Raw genomic sequence first — 18,333 nt, forward strand, 5'->3', positions numbered from 1 at the left:
ACATTTTAGGCAGAATCTATTGTTCACTCTTTAAAGACTGGGCTCTCATTGCCCAGTCTCACTATTACATAAAATTTTGAGATTTGCCTGGGGCACTCAACAGTTAAGTCACACTAAGTCCACACAGCCAGCATATGTCAATGTTTTTTCTGACTTCAGGGCTAGCTATTAAATTGCTAAGTCATGCTGCCTTGCTTTCACTCATATATTTTCCAGAAAATATTGTGTTTTTTACAAAGCGTGATTAAGGAAAATTTCAGATGGCACATTTTCTGCTAACACTGTATATGAGAATATTTTAACTGTATATTGTCATAGTGAAACAAGTTCTTAGGGAAATGTGATTGCCTGTGTGACAATAGTGAGCCTGAAATACTTCCCTATCTCCCATACCTCCAAGAAAACATACCCCAAAACACTCCTCTGTAATCTACTGGCCATAGATTGCCCAAATGGACTCTTGGAAAAGAGTATTGGCTGAGGATTTCTGTTTTATTTTAGACTTAGTGGTTATCTAGTTGTGTCACCCAGGGCAAGACTCTAAATGCTGGCCATGGGTTATAGTCAAAACAGCATCAGATTTGGAGTCAGAGAACTTGGGTTGAAACCTCAGATCTTTTGTTAACTACTCATGTATCCTTATGAAAATACTTCTCTCTAGATCTTAATTTTCTCACTTACCCTAATGAATGATTTGTATCATATAATGTCTCAGGTCCCTTTAAACTGAAATTTAATGCACATATTTAAGTTCTAGTTTTCACACTGGTAAAATGAATAATCCGCAAGATCCTGGATTTCAAGTTGGGGAAGTTAGCACTTGTCTTAGTTAAGTCTTTGGTTTTATAAATGAGAAAACTGAGTCACAGAGAGGAAAATAATGACCACAGTCACTTGATTTGGAGATAAACATCCATTATGTATATAGTGAGAGGAACTGTAGTATGGGGGTTAGAATTAGGCTTGAAATCTTGAAGCCCTATGTTTACTTCCTATCTTTGATACATATATGTTCTGGTATCCTAGCAAGTCGTTTAGCCCATCACTACCTCAGCAACTCTTTAAAACCCCAAACTACAGAATAGACAATGACCCACATTATTAGAAGGAAGTAGAGTTTCTTACACCACTGAAATTTCTGTTTCAGATCAATTCAGTGCTCAAGAGAAGACTCAAGCTAGAATTCTGGGGGTTAATGCAATAGTATAGTATTATTCAAAACCTGGAGTATATGGAAGACCTCACTAAACTGCTTCCACAGAATTATAGATCCAGAGTTGGAAAGGACCTCAGAGGGCATGTGGCCCAAATTGCTCATTTTATAGGTGAAGAATGTGCCCTTGCCCGGAGATGTGAAATGACTTGCCCAAGGCTACACAGGTCAACTTTGACAAAGGTGATCATACATACTGTTTGATTTCTTATTTGGCACTGATAGTCAGAGGATTATTGAACAAAGTTATGTCTGTGGCTACGTCTGTTCAAGGAATCCTATATGACCCTTATAAAATACTAAACAGATGTTGAACTGATGCCCAAGGAATGTTGAAAGAACCAGGGGAAGAACATTTTGGGTAGATTTTCTTTGAAGGATATATGGACAGATACAAATAAAAATTCCATAAGATAAATAGTGCATAGTTTTCAATTTTCCCTATTAGAGAGATTATCCATAAGGATGATATTATGGATCATTTATAGATTGAAAAATGTCCATCATTTTATAATTAGAGATATCAGCTCTCCTATGATGGTTTTATAGAACAACACCCTTAGGGGTTAAAAAGTTGAGTAGGACTTTGTCCCAAGAGGCAGACTTTGTCTTATTTCATGTGTGATAGTACTATCTCTGACTAATGTGGAAATACATTTAACATGATAGTACGTGTATAGCCTATATCAGATTGCAGGTTATCTTGGGGAGAAGGAGGGGAAAAGCTTAGAACTCAAAATTTTAAGAAGTGAATGTTGAAAACTAAAACTAAATAATTAAGAAAATAAAAGACAGCAGGATAAAAATAATGCTCATTATGCAAAAAAAAAAAAGACAGAGGCTTTGAGAACACAAAATTATTCCAATTAAGGAAGTATGTACCATCTATAAATAAATATCTATTTTATATTCTTGAAAAAGAGGTACTATCTCCTAATGAAATTAACTTCCTGAGAACAGAAACAATTTGCCCCTTTGTAGCCTCCACACGCTGTTCTTATGCACATGATAGGTGCTTTAAATTATCTTCCATATCTATAGATCTGTGCTTTCAAAGACCAAAAGAAGGACTTTCTTCTTCTGTCTTCCACCTTTTTTGGGAATCATCTTGAGAAATGGAACATAGATGGAGGGAGTCTGTGTAATACAAGGGATTGGGCATTAAATTTCAATCCAGAGAAATTTGGAGTCAAATCCCAATGCTGTTCCTTTTAAGATATCCCTAAGATGTCACTTGCCCTTCGGGGCCTCAGCTTCTTCATCTGTAAGATTAGATTGTTGAACTGGATAGATAACTTTTAAGACATCTGCCACTTTTAAGATCATACAAGGAGTTTTAGCATGGCCGCTCCTAGAATTTAGGTCTCTTGATTTAAGTCCAGCATTCTTTCCATTATGCCTTTGTCACTTTGTATAAACACCACCTTTACATCTATGCCAAAACACTCACAGAAAAATTCCTGAAACTGACATAAACCTATGGGGACCATTTCTAGATGTAAGGGAAAGTTAGCAAGCTGATGGAGCAGAAGAATTAAATGGCCTGAGCCAAATCAGGAAATTACTTTGATAGATCTGTGATATCATAGGTGTGGGTGTTGCTATGGGGATTAAAACTGCACAACCTCCAATAAAAGAGACCGAGGCAAAGCTCTGAGGCAATGGCACTTTATTAAAGGGTCCTTGGTATCCTCTAATGGAATGATTCAGATCTTCCTCACAATCTGAGATGCCCCCTTCTTCAGGGACTTTGTATTGTTAGAGTTTGATATCCAAATATGTAAAAGGGGCATGATAAAATATAGAATCCCATTGCTGGATGTATCATCCATAAGCTAAAATAAGTTTACTCTATGCCAGACACTGTGCTAAGCTCTGCTGATACACATAAAAGCAAAAAAGAAAGTCCCTGATTTCAGGGAGCTTATAATCTAACAGGAGAAGATAAATAAGAGGGAACTAAAAAGTAGGAGTAGGGAAGAATGTACCCTGTGTGTTGGCATGATTTCCAATTCCAGAAAGTCAAGAACAGGGCCAGGAGGAGCACGATGGCAGGAGAGCCTGGGTCCTTCCACAAAGTGGAGGCTCCAAGAAGAATTTAGCACTAGGGAAAGTCTTGTAGAAGAACATTCCAGCATGAGCAGGTCACAGGCATAGCAGGCTGATTTAAGGCAAGGAAGCCCAGGTACTTAGGTCAGTTCTAGAATGAGTGAATAGTAGAGAAGGCATGGCTTTGAAGTCTAGAAAGCCAGGGCCTTTCAAAGTTTTTACCTTTTCCTGGTGGCAATCTAATGTGTTCTGTTCCTAATGATTTATAGGCCAAGTTCATGTTCCATTCTAGTATATACTAACATATGTATCAACATATATACCAACATACCAGGTTACATACATACATACACAATACATATGTGTAGACACTTAGACACACATAGAAAGGCTAACTATTGGTCATTCATTCAAGTGCAAAGGGTAACATCAAAAGAAACTCTTTATTATTATTTGCTGTGAATATCATTATAGATCTTATTCAGGACTTGTTGCCATCAGTCCAAGGTCACTTGCAAACAAAAGTGTTTGCAGGACCTCACTCTCCACAAAAGCAAAAACAAAAGAAAGCAAAAAACAACCACTTGTCTGTCATTTGGATTCTCTCTTGGATGGACTCCATAATGTTGTTGGGGAGAGTGTGCGTCCCTGTTTTACTCCCTGCTTGCTATTAATAACCAAACAGAGCCAGGGACAAAGAGGCAGAAAGAAAGCAGTGTTGCTAAGCAAGGAGATTAAATGAATAATGTTTCTAAAATGGTTACTTCTTTAAAGAAAAAAAAGTTCTTAATAGGGAAAACAAGAGAGAGAAAAAGATAGAGACAATGGGGAATAGGAAAGGCCCAAATAAAACAGTGTAGCTTTTGATAAAGAGCAGTTTGGGGAATACTAAGGCTAATTGAATGTACTTTGTATGGAATAAAGGAGCTATTGGGTCTAGAGGAGATGATCCTGGGGTCTTTCAGGAATTAGCTAATGAACCTGATGAATCACGGGCAATTAATTTTAATAAACCATGTGGAAGTATTACAAAAAGGGAAGAGAAAAAAATCTGTTATGTCTTGAACCCAAGCATTAGAGAGACAATTCAGTAAGTCCCAGTAACCACCAGGAGGGACCTCCATCAATTAAACAGCGGAGTGAAAGTGGACACACAAACTCTAGACAACTCTTGTTAATTCCCCCAATTCTGTTAACCCATGCATTATCTCAGAAAGATGAAGAAACTCCTGAGATGGAACACATTCTAGGGACTTTGGTTAAAATTTGGGTCACAGTACTCCAGGAGGTGACAAAATCAACTTTGGGAATCACTGGACTATGCACACTCACACACACACACACGCACACACACATACACGCACACACACTCACACACACACACACACACACACACATATACACATACACACACTCCCACTCAAATGAATTTTTTCTAGAATTTACTATGTTTGCCACTTTCCAGGCATTGTATTAGGCTTTGATTGTATAATGACAAAAACCAATCAGTCCTTCTTCTCAAGCATCTTATGTTCTATGTTTTTATCACTGTAAATTATTTCTGCTTTTCCCCCTCCATATATTTCAGTGTTTGTGACTGATAATAATAAAGAGATGGCCTCTATTAATGATATGATATAGTGACATAAAGTCATGCTCTAGTTCCTCAGAATGGAAGGGAGGTGATCCTGGGTTCTGAAAGGATATTTTATTATAAATTATAAATTATTATAAATATATTTTATTATAAGCTCTGGTAAATGTTACCTTAGTGGAAAAGGCATTGTGGATAGCTTCAGGGACATATTTGTCAACTGAGATCCTGTCTAGTTTAGTAAGGAGAGGTCATGACATTTTCCCTCTCACAACAATTTTTGAAAAGCTCAGAAAAGACAAAGAGGGAATGTGATTTATGTTTGTAGAGGAAGTGCCCATACCAGTGAAATTACCAATTATTGTCATACAATAATATAAAGTCAGTATTGTTCATGATAATAATTTATAGATATTCAATTATTATAATATTACCTTGCAAATTGTAACAGTTGTTGTAAGGTAAGCTGAGACACCAAGTTCTGAGCATGATTAATTTATTAGTAACACGTGAATCCATCAACAAGCAGGATCCCAGCTTCCTCAGTAAAGCTATGACACGGAATAAAGGAGTCAGTTTTCTGGTATAGGTTTTGGGAAGTACAGAACAAAGAATCAAACCAAATCAACGACACCATGGGGTTTGAAGACAACATGATTGGTTACGTAGCTGAGGCATGGGGACAATATTATGGATTGGAAGTTTGGTAATGAGAAGCTAGCACTGATCCCCTCCTTTCCACCTGTGACTAAGAAGTATTCATTGTTTGAGTCCACCAACAAGATAATGGGCAGAGGTGAGGAACTTGTAGCCTTGAGGCCACATGTGACCTTTTTGGTCCTTAGATGTGACCTTCTGAGTCCAAGTTTTCCAGAACAAATCCTTTTATTAATGGGATTTTTTTCGGTGAAGTTTGGATTCAGTCAAAGGGCCTAGAGGGTCACATGTGGCCTTGAGGCTGCAGGCTCCCCAACCATGGTCCAAACCTTTTGGACAGCAAGCCAGACATCTTTGAAGGATAGTTTGATGGTATATAGATACTGGATCAGACTCCCTACTGTCAAGGTCAACAGAACTCCTTGTGGCAAGAATGGAAGAGTGATTAGCAAGACAATAGAATTTCTAAACTTCTAAACTTTCCCTGTTGCAGGTCTAAGTTCAGAGACAGAGGACCATAATTTAAGCAATTACAGGACAAAAGCAGTTACAGGACAAAATCAGTAAATAGGATCTATAGGAAAATGATGCTGAATCAATCTTGATCATTTCAAGATACAGGGAGACAGTGAATGTTTCTTCTGACTAGAATACAGAGCAAGCATCATTAGCTGTACAGGCTGTTTATTGATTGATCTGTTTCCCCATCTACTAAGAGACGTTGGCCAGAAAATTTCTTCCTGGCAAAGTAGATTGAGCCCTTTATGATACAGCTGTTGGTACTATGAGCCGCAGCACCTAGTCTCGCAGCCTATAAAAATCAGAGAGAGTTTCCTAGGCTGAGATTAAGTTCATTCTTTTGATAGCTTGTTTCTGATGCTGATTTGAAGTTTCAAGCTCCAGATTACTCTCTGAATAGGGATTAAAAAGTTTTCTTTGAATAATTTGTTTTACTCTTTACAAGGAACTTATGCCCCACAAAACTCCTTTCAGAATTGCATCACAATATTAAAATATACATAAAGATGTCACAGTGGTTAGAGTGTTGGGCCAGCAGTAAGGAAGACTCATCTTCCTGAAGTCAAATCTGGCCTTAGACACTTACTAGCAATGTGATCCTGGGCAAGTCACTTAACCCCGTTTGCCTCAGTTTCCTCATCTAATAAATGAGCTGGAGATGAGAAATAAATTTCCTCATCTAGTCAAATGAGCTGGAGGAGGAAATGGCAAACCATCCTGCTCTCCATGTCAAGAAAACTCCAAATGGGGTCCCAAAGAGTTGGACATGACTGAAACAACTGAACAGCCACAAGGTTAGGGCCACAAACCCATTTAGTTCTCCAGTTGTCTATGGCAGGTAAAGTAACTAAGCAAGAATAAGATTTAAATCAAGAATACAATGCCATTACCTTAACTCTGCTGATTCTGATATGCATATGTCAGCCATCGTAACAAGAAAGAACCAAAACACCAACACCAGTAGCAGAGGCTTTTGCTTGTCTTTGTAGGACAATATATCATCTTTTTCCTCTGTACATTTACATTCATGTAAAATTTGGCGACTTCAATTTTAATTCAATATCTTTGAGGGTATATGGAGTAACATAATTATGGTTGTTTATCGGGGGAGATTATATAGATAATTGTTTAATACATGAATTAGAGAGGGGGTAGACTGCAGAGAGTAGAATTATTAGATGCATATGATAAAAATGTAAGAGGTAATTGATGAGGAAGTGAGTGGTGCGAACAGTGGAATTGGAGAAGAAAGGCTTATATGTACGAGAGATTGCATAGGTAGAAATAAAAAAGACTTGTCAACAGAATAGATGTGAAAAGTGAGGGGGAGGCAAAGATTCAAAGGTGGCTCCTAGATTATGAGCCTGTGCTACTGGGAGGGTTATGGGACTATGAACAGAAATAATAAAAACATGAGGAGAGATATAGGATAAAAAAATTTAGTTAGAATTATAATGGATTTTATGAACCCCAAATCCAACGATCTTCATTTCTATATGAGGAATTGATGGCTTAGAAAGGTGAAATGATGGTTCTAGGATTCAAATTCAGTTCCTCTTCTGCCAAGTTCTTCCAAGCTCTTTTCATCATACCCATCTTCATCTTAGGTACTTGTTGGATTGGAGTGATGAGTCCAGTCTTAGGCATGTTGAGTTAAGTACTTTTAGAACAATAAAGTAGATTTATCAAACAGAATGTGGGAAATATGGGGTTGGAAGTAGAAAGAGATTATTTGAAGAGATATATAGATGTGGGGGTCAGCCATAGAAAGGGGATCATTGAAAACACAGGAATGAATAGACTACCAAGGGGGAGATGGTAGTTAGAGAAGGGGAATTATAATAGAAACTCCTATATTCAAGGTCTATGAGAATAATAAATCATAAAAAGAGAAAAGAAGGCATTTTTTAGGTAGGTGGAAAATGTTGAGAATGTAGTATAAAGCGTTCCAATCAAAGAGAACATCAATAGGACACCTCTGATTCAATCACACAGAGGGGTCAAGGAAGATAAGGACAAAAAGGTCACTGGATTGGGTGACAAGGAGAGCCTTAATGATGTTAGAGAGCTCCATTTCTACAAAATGGAAATGTTACTGTTTTTCTAGGGACTGAGGAGCTGAATGGGTAATGAGGAATTAAGTGGCATTGTCTTTCTCTAGGAGTTTGCCAGCAAGGGAAAGTGAGAGAGAGGATGACAAATGTACAGGCTGGTAGAGTGAAAAAAGAGTTTTTGTTTGTTTCTTGGCTTTGGAACACTTGATCATGTTTGTAACTTGTAGAGAAGGAGATGGAATAAAAGTACAAATTGCAGAGTATGAGAGAAAAAGATTGATAGATTGAGAAAAGAACTTGGGGTATACAGGGTGGGATATTATGCAAGGTATAAATAAATGAGGCAGATTTAACATGGAGGAGGGTCACATTGTCCCCCTGAGACTGCAGTTTTCCCTTCTTTGATTTATTCATAAAATTAATCTTGAGTACCTATAAAGTTGTGTTACTTTCAGTATGGGTTCTTTCTATTCGTATTCAGATAGGTTCAGGCACTTAGCAGCTTTGTTACCGTGAGTGGCATTTCCACTGTTTCCTATAGAATATTGCATATGAGGGTGTTAATGTTTGTTTATGGTGATTCTAGTCTCACTGATGACGCGAATAAAAGACTATGGCTATTCTGGCCCATCTTACTTCACTTTACATCTATTTGCTGATCTCTTAGTTTCATCAGTAATGCTCTTGGCTTCTGTGCCAAGCTTTCTGCTGGTCGGTTTTGCCTATTTGAATGCTTTTCCATGTTTTTTTTTTTTTTAATGTGATCACTTTTGCAATATTCCTTTATACATCTTCAAAATGTTTTCGTAAGTGAACTTCTGATCTAAACCACCATTGCCTTTGTCTTCTCTTTCTAAAATGAGCTACACTGGGCTTTCAAATCACAAGTATTTACCATCATTTAAACTTATCTAAGAAAAGGTGTTAAACGGAATCAAGGTTATTGTTTTTTCTGTGTACCCCATTCAACTGGTAATTAATTTATGAAAATATGAAATAGGAGTAGGCAGACCCTGCTCGTTGGGTACTTGCCAGAAAATACCATGATGGTGGCAGAAAATAGGGTTGTAATCACACTTTAATAAGGAACAGAGAATATAGGGGCAAACAGCACAGATAGTACAGATCGAAATGACAAAAGATGGGGGGATGCAGAAACAGATAGTGTAGGGAAATGGAATGGGGTGGTGGAGGAAGGCAGGTGGAAGTGGGGAAGAGGATGGGGAGTAGGAGATTCACAGATAGTCTCTCGTGTAACCATGGTTTAGAGTTGGGAGCACTCTACAGCATGGACTTGATGGAGATGGAAGAGTCCTTGGGGAGGCAGGAATTTTAGATCTCTTTTTATAAGGGTTTTTTGGGGAAAGAATAGAAGAACTTAACCACCTTGGGGTTAATTTATTAACATGTCCAAATTATTGCAAAATTGTCATTAAATCTTTAAAGTTAACATGTACATATTATCTCAAAATTATCCATACCTTTTGGTGATCTGTGGATCTTACTGCTGATATCTGGAATTTGTCTGACATTTACAGATCATAGGACCAAAAAGATCTTGACAGCAAAGCCTGTATGGCTTCTTCTGATTGAGCACATGTTACCAGGATGTGATTTTTGTTTAATATATGATATTCTTTGCAAATTATACTCCTTTGGTCTTTGGGATGGTTTGTATATACATTCAAGGCTCCACTTTGCAATCTAATTTCTTGCTATTGCCACTTTATGCTGGCTACTTATAAACTTACTATACGGTCTAAAAAAGGGGAGCGGCTAGTTTTCCAGAACACGATGTAATTTTTAGTACATTCCTTTTTAGAGTCAGTATTGTTTTAAATCAATTAGACGGTGACTTTTAACTGCAGTGTTTCCCATACTTATCCATGTGATTTGTTATAAATTTTGACTTTGAATCTAACCAGCTGCTACTATGAGTTGGAAACCATTCCCACATCAGTTACTAGACTCTTCCTCTCTGTTAAGCTACAAACTATTTCACATTTTGCCATATTTTATGGTGTGCCTCTAAAACAGTCTTATGTCATGCTTGATACTATTTCAGAGATGATTCTGGGTTACCAAAGAGTCCATCAACAGAGAATAAGCTCTGGTATGTTACAACAAATTCCTTTTCGACTCAAACTATTTATCTGTCTTACCATGAAACTTCCTAATTAAGCCAGAGACTCATCACCAAGATGATGATTAGGTGGTGAACTTTTTGGCTACATAAACCATCCAAATCCAAGTCATAGATGGGTTGTGATTCATGCTAGTGAAAGAAGTATTCATTTAAATGAAATCAAATATCTTTCAAATACTGAAATATTATTTGATGCCAACCTATTTCTTCTTGAAAAAGGTGAGTACAATAAATGTTTTGAATTATTTGACAGGTTTCTGAATGGCCTACAATCCTAAGAATTATTTCCTTTCTTAAACTCAGAACCATATCTTCAGACATATCTCTTACCATTCTCCCATATGCTCAACCAATTGTTGAAATAACTTTCCCTTTAAGGTTACTTCGTTCTGTTATAAATGTGTCTTGTATTTTTCTATTTAAGTACATATTCTCTCTCTTGTCCTTTTGAGATTAGGGACTGTTTTTCCTTTTCTTTCTACACTGAGCACTTGATATATGCTCATTGCTTAATGAATAGTTGTTGGTTAGTTGATTGACTGTCAGAGGTACTCGTTCACTTGGTTTGATAAAGTTTGTTGAAGACTTTGTAGACCTTCTCTAATTGAATCACGGAATTCAAGAATTTTAAGTCATGTAGAAATCCATTTAGTCTAGCCTGTCCCTGAAAAAGATTTCTCTCTCTATACACTATTTCTAACAAATTTTCATTCAGTTCTCACCTTCATAAGGCTGCCATTTTATCTTTGAGTAGGCCTACTTGTTAGGAAATCATTCCTTCCATCACATCTAAATTAGCTTCATTGTGACATCCACTCATTTTCCCTAGTTCTGTCCTCTGGGACCAAAGAAAACAAGGCTACTAAGTGTTCCACATTACAGTTTTTTAAATATTGAAAATGTTCATCCTAGCCTTCCTAAGTCTTGTCTTCTCCAATCTCAACCTGCTTCTTTCCTTCAGGCTGTACTCATCTAGCGTAACATGAGGGCTCTTTACCGTTCTGATTGTCCTCTGTACTCTCTAGATTATCAAATTCCTTCATAAAAGTGGCGTTGAAGTCTGAACACAGATATGGTCTAATCAGGGCAGAATACAGAGGGATAATCACCTCCTTGTTCTTGGATGCTACGCCTCTTTTAATGAAACCTGCTATCTGATTAGTCTCCTTCATGTTCATATCATTCACAGATACTTTGTCCTCTATAACAGATCTAAGAGCAAAAGGTTTAATAGTCTTTATGGTGGACATTTGGCTTATGTTCCTAGTGAGTTTTAACAGGTCGAGCAAATGTAAATCCCATTTATGTTTCTTGTAGCTCATGTGCACATAAAGAAATCATCTCTGATAATTTCTCATTTGTAAAAATGAGTTACCCATTTGCCAAATGAGTTAATGATCTTTAAGGACCCTTCTAGTGCTCAATCTATTCTCCTATGAACTCCTTCATTTATCTCTTCAAGGAGAAATTGTGAACCTCTACATTGTTTAGCTCAATATTCTTAATATCTCCTGAGATTATTTATAAGGAGAGTGTCAGTATAGATGGAGCACCACTTCTGGACCAATTCCCCAACTCTTCCTTTCACAGGCAGGCTAAGTCCCCAGATGACAGGTGACCATACATTCCCTCAGGGTTCTAAAGGTAATTCCAAGGGGTTGTGTTTTCTAGTGTTTTTGTTTGTGAGACCTGCTCCAGTATACTCATCCTTGATTCTCAGCCGAACTTATCAACTTTTAGAAAGGATATTTACTAAATAGATATAGCAAGGATAGATGTTGCAATAATATCTTCCAAAATAGAGGAGCACTCTCCTTTTGCACACAGTCTCCAGTGAGAGTGGGCTTAAGCCTTGCAAGCCCACATGACCAAAGGGCAAACTCATCACTCTTCATTATGGGAAATACTTTTTTCTTTTGTGAAGTCTTCATTAAGTTCCCCGTAGCGTAGCTTTTTGCTGGCTTCACTGTGAAGTGCCCTCATATAGTCCTAAAGTTTCCTTTACTTACTTTGTCGTTTGTTCTTGACACGACTCTCAGATCCTGCTACAGACGATGCAGTTTTGACTTCTGTCCCAAGGATATTTCTAATGGTGTCAATGGACATTGTTACTAATGCTAATGGGAAACCCAGATGTTTTGATCTTTTTGATTTCGCCAGGTCACTACCTAGTCAAACTATGTGGGGGGATTTGATCCTCCTCCTCCCCATCAAATGGGCAATTCCCTCTTAAGAATTCTTCATCAGTTGAGTTCAAATGCCACTTGACTGACTAGCTGCTGAAAGGTGCCATTTTGAATAAACTTTTGGTTTGTATGCAGGCCCAGAGGTGAGTCTTAATCTTTCAGCCAGTCATAAAACATTTCCTGTGTGGTATCATTTTCTTTATCTTGTAGTCTTTACATTTAAGGATCGCATACATACATTTAATATCTTTACTTCTTTTTCCAATAATTGTGTCCTAATCTAATAATCATATATTTGGTTCTTCCTAAATTAATTAATTATTTGTTTGAATCTAATTTATCCTTATAATAGATTGCTTTGTTTGGTCTATCCAACAGGACTTTTTATGATTAATTGGGGTGTTAGGTTCGCCTGTCTTACATGCATATATATATATTGTTCCTTCAGTAGTGTTTCAACTCATTGCTTATTGGAGACAGCTGTCATAGTCAACAGTTTATGTTTTAGATAGTCCATCAGCTGTATGATCTTTAGTACATTTTGCCCTCTACTCTCTCATTGTGTCAGTGAGGAAGTGGGATGAATTTGTATTTTTATTATATATATTTTTATTTGTTTAATGGGCCAGGATGTAAAAATAATTCATCACCTAATGACCAGCCAGATGGTGATGAGCCTCTCTGTACTTCACTAGGTTATTTCTTTGATGATACTCTCAGCCTGTGGCTAAGATCATGCACAGGATGAACATTTTGAAGAGACTAGAGAGACCATCTCATTCATTTGATAGATGAGGACAGGCCCCAAAGAGGTAAATAACTTTCCCCAGGTCATATTTAACTCATACATTATGACACATAATTCAATTAAAATGTATTTACTAATCATCTATGACATGAAAGATCATTGTTCTCAGGTGAAAGCCACCTCTGGGTCTGATTTGCTGTGGTGACAGTCAGGTGGAGCCTGAAGCACCAGCATGGAACAATTGAAAAAAAAAGGGTTTTAAAGGAGGATATGTTTTAACAAGAGTTTAGATCATAGGGAATAATACTCCTTGTCTTTCCTCATCTCAGGAAATTCTGTTAGTGCCAAAGCAAGTTGGGGATAGAAGTCATTTAGTAAGTACCTACTAGTAATTTACTCCTTGGTTCAGTCCCATTGGGAACCTATTACTATACTTAGTAAGGTATCATTTGGAAATTTTCCACTGTGTTTAGCAGTGTCCTATTGAAAAAGTTAATACTGTTCTTAGTAGTATATCATATTGGAAGAAAAAAAATCCCCATGAGGTATTCTGTAAAGAGCCTTTGAAAGCAGAAGGTCTGGGTTCAAATCCTATCTGTAACACTGCTAGCTCTGCAACCTTGGGGAAGTTATTCACTTTTCTGAGCTTTAGTTTCCTCATGTGTAAAACAGAGGGAAGGGGAGTAAGCATTTTTTAAGCACCCAATGTGAGTCAGGCATAGTACTAAGTCATTTATAAATATCACCTAATTTTGATGTTTCCCAAATCCTGTAAAAGGTTGGTGCTATTATCCCCAATTTATAGCTGCAGACATCAAGGCTATCAGAGTTAAATGACTTGCCCAGGGCTACCACCTAGTAAGTGTCTGAGGCTGTATTTGAACTCAGATGTCCCTGACCCCAGGCCCATTGCTTTGTCCACTGCGCCACCAGCTACCTCAAATGTGGAAAGTGCTCTAAAAAGTACAGTAAGTAAACTTAAAAGGGATTGTTAAATGAATGAATGAGTTGTTTATTACTATTAGGGAGTTAATTATGTGCTTGGTAAAGTACCATTTATAAAGCTTTAGCTGGGCTAATCATCACAGCTGGATGGGTCATTTGTCAGAGAATATAACAACAATAAGTTACATTTGTGTAACTCCTGAAAGTTTCCTTCCCACAAACCCTGCGATTTAGATAATATTCATTTTATTATTCTCATTTTGTAGGTTAGGAACATGAAGCTCTACGAAATTTAGTGACTTTCCAGTGATCAAAGAACTTGTGCATTTTAAGACTTGAACACAGTTCTTTTCATACCAGGGTCAGCAATTTATTTGCAAAACCCACTGAATCTTGGGCTTAGAGCAAAATTTAGTGACTATAGTAAAATGAAACTAGAAAAACAGATTCCACTCTACAACAGACCCAACAAATGATTTTTAAGTCTCCGCCTAAAGCTTTAAGAGCAGGGGACTGTTTTTCCTCCAGAACCAGCCCTTTCTATTTGTAGATAGCTCTAAAGTCTAAAGCTCTTTTCCTAATGTATAGTTTTAATATTTGTCCAATGCTTTGTGATCCCAGTTAGGGTTTTCTTGACAAAGATACTGGAGTCATTTGCCATTTCCTTCTAAGCTCATTTTACAGATGAGGAAACTGAGACAAATAGGATTTAAGTGACTTGCAGGATCATGCAGTTAGTTAAATGACTGAGACTGGATTTGAATTCAGGAAGATGAGTCTTCCTGAGTCTAGGCTGGGCACTTACTCTATTGTGTCATCTAGCTACCCAGAGTCTAAATTTACTTATTTTCTATGTTTATCCAGTGCTCTCAGTTTTCCCCTATGGTCTGTGATGGCCCTTTGCACACATTTATCATTTAATTCTTAGGTTTTTCCTTCTCCATGTTAAATAGTTCAGTCAATCTATTCTCACATGACATGAGCTCAAGACTCTTCATTTTCTGTTATCCTCTTCTTGATACTCTCTATCATCATGTCAATATTCTTTCAAAACTATGATTCTGAAGATGGCGTAGTAGAAAGACGCACATACACATAGCTCCGAACCCACAACCCATAGAACAACTACAAAGAAGTAACTCATGGCGAATTCTGCACCCAGAGGCCACAGAACATTGGAGCGAGGGAGATTTCTGTTCTGGAGAGACCTGCAAACCTCTCGTAAAAGGTCCTTCATGCTGCGGACTGGGCGCTGGGACTGGGAGCTGAGTACAGCCCTGCCGTGGCCGCGGCACCGAGAGGAACAGATCTGAGCGGGCTTCAGGGACGGGATCTCCAGCGGCCGCACAAGTACCTCCACCCACAGGTGACGGGGGTCGGTGAGAGAGTCCCTTTGGTGGGTCGAGGGGGGAGTGGGGTGCCCCCATGGCTCGGGCCCCCTCGGGAGACAGAAGCTGAGGGGCAGCGGCAGACCAGGGCTCCCCAAGCAGGCAGGAGCCTGGATCCATTGTTGAAGGTCTGTGCATAAACTCCCTGAGGGAACTGAGCCTGAGAGGCAGCCCTGCCCTCACCTGAGCATCTGAATTTAATCTCACACTGAATAGCAGCCCTGCCCCCGCCCAAAGCCCTGAGGCTGGAAGCAGCATTTGAATCTCAGACCCCAAACACTGGCTGGGAGGATCAGGAGGTGAGGTGGGTGTGAGGAAAATATTCAGAGGTCAAGTCACTGGCTGGGAAAATGCCCAGAAAAGGGAAAAGAAATAAGACTATAGAAGGTTACTTTCTTGGTGAACAGGCATTTCCTCCCTTCCTTTCTGATGAGGAAGAACAATGCTTACCATCAGGCAAAGACACAGAAATCAAGGCTTCTGTGTCTCAGCCCACTCAATGGGCTCAGGCCATGGAAGAGCTCAAAAAGAATTTTGAAAATCAAGTTAAAGAGGTGGAGGAAAAGCTGAGAAGAGAAATGAGAGACATGAAGTCAAAGCATGAACAGCAAATCAGCTCCCTGCTAAAGGAGACCCAAAAAAATGTTGAAGAAAATAACACCTTGAAAACTAGCCTAACTCAATTGGCAAAAGAGGTTCAAAAAGCCAATGAGGAGAAGAATGCTTTCAAAAGCAGAATTAGCCAAATGGAAAAGGAGATTCAAAAGCTCACTGAAGAAAATAGTTCTTTCAAAATTAGAATGGCACAGATGGAGGCTAATGACTTTATGAGAAAGCAAGAAATCACAGAACAAAGCCAGAGGAATGGAAAAATGGAAGATAATGTGAAATATCTCATTGGAAAAACAACTGACCTGGAAAATAGATCCAGGAGAGACAATTTAAAAATTATGGGACTACCTGAAAGCCATGATCAAAAGAAGAGCCTAGACATCATCTTTCATGAAATTATCAATGAAAACTGCCCTGAGATTCTAGAACCAGAGGGCAAAATAAATATTCAAGGAATCCACAGAACACCGCATGAAAGAGATCCAAAAAGAGAAACTCCTAGGAACATTGTGGCCAAATTCCAGAACTCCCAGGTGAAAGAGAAAATATTGCAAGCAGCTAGAAAGAAACAATTCAAGTATTGTGGAAATACAATCAGGATAACACAAGATCTAGCAGCTTCTACATTAAGGGATCGAAGGGTATGGAATAGGATATTCCAGAAGTCAAAGGAACTAGGACTAAAACCAAGAATCACCTACCCAGCAAAACTGAGTATAATACTTCAGGGGAAAAATTGGTCTTTCAATGAAATAGAGGATTTTCAAGCATTCTTGATGAAAAGACCAGAGCTGAAAAGAAAATTTGACTTCCAAACACAAGAATGAAGAGAACCATGAAAAGGTGAACAGCAAAGAGAAGTCATAAGGGACTTACTAAAGTTGAACTGTTTACATTCCTACATGGAAAGACAATATTTGTAACTCTTGAAACATTTCAGTATCTGGGTACTGGGTGGGATTACACACACACACATGCACACACGCACACACACGTAGAGACAGAGTGCACAGAGTGAATTGAAGAGGATGGGATCATATCTTAAAAAAAATGAAATCAAGCAGTGAGAGAGAAAGATATTGGGAGGAGAAAGGGAGAATTGAATGGGGCAAATTATCTCTCATAAAAGAGGCAAGCAAAAGACTCATTAGTGGAGGGATAAAGAGGGGAGGTGAGAGAAAAACATGAAGTCTACTCTCATCACATTCCACTAAAGGAAAGAATAAAATGCCTATTCATTTTGGTATGAAAACCTATCTTACAATACAGGAAAGTGGAGGATAAGGGGATAAGCAGAGTGGGGGGGGGATGATAGAAGCGAGGGCATGGGGAGGAGAGTGCAATTTGAGGTCAACACTCATGGGGAGGGATAGGATCAAAAGAGAATAGAAGTAAAGGGGGACAGGATAGGATGGAGGGAAATATAGTTAGTCCTATACAACACAACTATTATGGAAGTCATTTGCAAAACTACACAGATTTGGCCTATATTGAATTGCTTGCCTTCCAAAGGGAAGGGGTGGAGAGGGAGGGAGCTAAAGAAGTTGGAACTCAAAGTGTTAGGATCAACTGTAATGTTCTTACCACTAGGAAATAAGAAATACAGGTAAAGGGGTATAGAAAGCTATCTGGCCCTACAGGACAAAAGAGAAGACAGAGACAAGGGCAGAGAGGGATGATAGAAGAGAGAGCAGATTGGTCAGCGGGGCAATTAGAATGCTTGGTGTTTGGGGGGGGAGGGGAGAAAAGGGGAGAAAATTTGTAACCCAAAATTTTGTGAAAATGAATGTTAAAAGCTAAATAAAAAAAAATGTCAAAAACTATGATTCTTAGAATTGAGTCCAATATTACAAAGAAGAGTAGAGTACATTGGAATTGTAACTTCCCAAAGAAGTGAAATTATACATCTCTTTTTAAAAAAAAAATATTTCTCAACTACATAGAAAAACATTTGTAACAATCATTTAAAAATAGTTCCAAATTCTTTCTCCACACTCTTTGATAGGACAAGCAATTTGATATTGGTCATGCATTTGAAGTCATTTGAAACATATTTTTATATTGGACATGTTGCAAAAGAAAACACAAAAATAAAACCATAAATATAAAGAAAGGATATGCATGAAAAAGGGTAGCTTCCATCTGCATTCAGAGTTCATCCGTAATCTTTCTGGAAGTGGACAGCATTTTTCATCTTGGTTCCTTTGGGATTTTCTTGGGTT

Source organism: Notamacropus eugenii, chromosome 6 (assembly GCF_028372415.1).
Source record: "Notamacropus eugenii isolate mMacEug1 chromosome 6, mMacEug1.pri_v2, whole genome shotgun sequence".
Lineage (NCBI taxonomy): Eukaryota > Metazoa > Chordata > Mammalia > Diprotodontia > Macropodidae > Notamacropus > Notamacropus eugenii.